This window comes from Ursus maritimus, unplaced genomic scaffold (genome assembly GCF_017311325.1).
Source record: "Ursus maritimus isolate PB19 unplaced genomic scaffold, ASM1731132v1 scaffold_9, whole genome shotgun sequence".
Classification (NCBI taxonomy): domain Eukaryota; kingdom Metazoa; phylum Chordata; class Mammalia; order Carnivora; family Ursidae; genus Ursus; species Ursus maritimus.
The window spans coordinates 17,935,456-17,938,837 of NW_024427107.1; the positions used below are offsets into that span (position 1 = coordinate 17,935,456).

At 43.0% G+C, this 3,382-nt stretch overlaps 1 protein-coding gene across 9 annotated transcripts in view; it reads left to right on the forward strand.

Moving 5' to 3' along the window:
- The window catches only part of CSPP1 (centrosome and spindle pole associated protein 1), a 146,217-nt gene that overhangs the window by 124,959 nt on the left and 17,876 nt on the right, over nt 1–3,382 (forward strand). The gene's annotated exons all lie outside the window — the stretch shown is intronic.

Here is a 3,382-nt window from a genome sequence, read left to right on the forward strand (position 1 = left end):
CTCTCCCACTTCCCCTGCTTGTGTTCCCTCTCTCACTGGCTGTCTCTATCTCTGTCAAATAAATAAATAAAATCTTAAAAAATAAATAAATAAAACGGCAACAATGACCCCAGAGAAATATACACTAAACGAATCAGAAGAGATGTTAAACCAGAAAAAATAAAAATAAAAGAGAGTGTGGAGAGGAGTTAAGATGGTGGAGCAGTAGGGGTCCCCTTTTTCAGCTGGTCCCCTGAGTCGAGCTGGATAGGTACCAGACCATCCTGAACACCCACGGAATCAGCCTGAGATGTAGGAAGATACACCTGGATTTATACAAATGAACATTCCCAGGACTGAGTATTGAGGTACGAAGCGGGGAGCCGTGAAACCATGCACAGATATTGGAAGATAAACGGAAGGGGGAGGGAGCCGATGCGCTTGGGCGCCGGGAAGCGGTAGCCACCTGCACTGGGGAGCAGGCGGACTCGCGGACCAGCACCCACGAGAGAGCAGACTGAGACGTGAGCCTGGGAACGCACGCGACCAGTCTGAAAACCGGAGCCCTAGAGTGCGCGAGAACCACACTGAAACGGAGCTCTGGAGCGCGCGCGGGGGCGGCTGGCGGTGTTAGAAACACAAAGGACAGAGATGTGCCGGCCCTGGAAGTGAGGGCTGGGACGCCGGCTGTGGGGCACACAACCCGGGATGCTGCAGGGTTTTTAGCAGCACCAACAGAAACAGAGTTAAAGAGGCCAGAAGAGCTCAGTGGAGAGAGGACTGCAATCTCTCTGTTCTGAGACAGAGGCTGGGATTTGACCACTGCTGCTCTGACTCTCAGAAGAGTCATAGCAAACTGCCAGGGAAAGCCGGCCAGAGAACAAAAGCCTGGAAATACTGGCTCACAGTGTGCCCATCCCCATCCCCCCTCGCATGGGACAGGGAGACTCTACCCAAACAGGGTTGCCTGAGTATCAGCGTGGCAGGCCCCGCCCCCAGAAGGCAGGCTGAAAAATCAAGAAGCCCACATCCCTAAGGTCCCTATAAAACAAGAGCACACTGCCTGAGTCCTGGTCAATAATTTGGGCTCTGGACAACCCCTTAACCTCTCCTCATCAGAATGACGAGGAAGAGAAATCCCCCCCAGCAAAGAAAAGATAATGAGTCTGTAGCCTCTGCCACAGAACTGATGGATATGGATATAACCAAATTATCAGAAATGGAGTTCAGAGTAACAATGGTCAAGATGATGTGTAGACTTGAAAAAAAATATTAATGAGAATATAGAATCTCTAAGGGTGGAAATGAGAGCAAATTTGGCAGACATTAAAAATGCTATGAATCAAATGCAGTCAAAACTAGATGATCTGACAGGCAGGGTAAATGAGGCAGGAGAACGAATTAGTGAATTGGAGGATGGGATGGTAGAAGAGAAAGCTAAAACAGAAACCTGGCTCAAAAAAATCCAATCTCAAGAATGTAGGTTACAGGAGATTACTGACTCAGTGAAATGCTCCAATGTCAGAATCATCGGCATCCCCGAGGGGGTGGAAAAAGAGAAAGGTTTAGAAGAGATATTTGAACAAATTGTAGCTGAAAACTTCCCTAATCTAGCAAAGGAAACAAGCATTCGTGTCCAAGAGGCAGAGAGGACCCCTTCCAAGATCAACCGCGACAAATCTACACCACATCACGTCATAGTGCAATTCGCAAATATTAGATCCAAGGATACAGTATTGAAAGCGGCCAGGGCAAAGAAAGTTCTCACGTACAAAGGCAAAAATATTAGGATTACATCAGACCTGTCTACACAGACCTGGAATGAGAGAAAGGGTTGGGGGAGCATTTTTAAAGCTCTTTCAGAGAAAAACATTCAGCCAAGGATCCTTTATCCAGCAAGGCTGTCATTCAGAATTGATGGAGAGATAAGGACCTTCCAGAATCGCCAGTCACTGACCAATTTCGTAACCATGAAACCAGCCCTACAGGAGATATTAAGGGGGTTCTATAAAAGTAAAAAGGCCCCAAGAGTGATACAGAACAGAAATTTATAATCTATAGAAACAAAGATTTTACAGGCAACATGACATCATTAAAATCATCTCTCTCAATAATCACTCTTAATGTGAATGGCCTAAATGCTCCCATAAATGACACAGAGTTGCAGATTGGATAAAAAGTCATGACCCATCCATTTGCTGTCTACAAGAGACTCATTTTGAACCTAAAGATACATCCAGACTGAAAGTGAAGGGATGGAAAACCATTTTTCATGCCAATGGACCTCAAAAGAACGCTGGGTTAGCAATTCTCATATCAGACAGATTAGATTTTAAACTAAAGACTATAGTTAGAGAAACAGAAGGGCACTATATTATTCTTAAAGAATGTATCCAACAAGTGGATATGACAATGATAAATATCTATGCCCCCAACAGGGGAGCAGCAAGATACACAAACCAGGTCTTAAACAGAATAAAAAGACATATAGATAAAAATACGTTAATAGTGGGGGACCTCAACACTCTGCTATCAGCAATAGACAGATCCCCTAAGCAGAATATCATCAAAGAAACAAGAGCTTTGAATGCCATACTAGACCAGATGGACCTCATAGATATATAGATATATAGATATATATATATAGATATATATAGAACACTACACCCCAGAACAAATGAATACTCATTCTTTTCGAATGCACATGGAACGTTCTCCAGAATAGATCATATGCTGGGTCACAAAACAGGTCTCAACCGATACCAAAAGACTGAGATTATTCCCTGCATATTCTCAGACCGCAATTCTTTGAAATTGGAACTCAATCACAAGGAAAAATTTGGAAGAAACTCAAACACTTGGAGACTAAGAACCATCCTGCTCAGGAATGATTCGATAAACCAGGAAATCAAAAATCAATTTAAACAATTTATGGAGACCAATGAGAATGAAAACACAACGGTCCAAAACCTATGGGACACTGCAAAGGCAGTCCTAAGGGGAAAATACATAGCCATCCAAGCCTCACTCAAAAGAATAGAAAGATCTAAAATGCAGTTTTTATATTCTCACCTCAGGAAGCTGGAATAGGAACAGATGAATAGGCCTAATCCATGCACGAGAAAGCAATTGATCAAGATGAGAGCAGAGATCAATGAATTAGAAACCAGGAGCACAGTAGAGTAGATCAACAGAACTAGAAGCTGGTTCTTTGAACGAATAAATAAAATTGACAAACCACTGGTAAGACTTATCCAGAAGAATAGAGAAAGGACCCAAATTAACAAAATTATGACTGAAAAGGGAGAGGTCACAACCAACACCAATGAAATAGGAAGGATCATTAGAAACTTCTATCAACAGCTTTATGCCAATAAATTAAATAATCTGGAAGAAATGGATG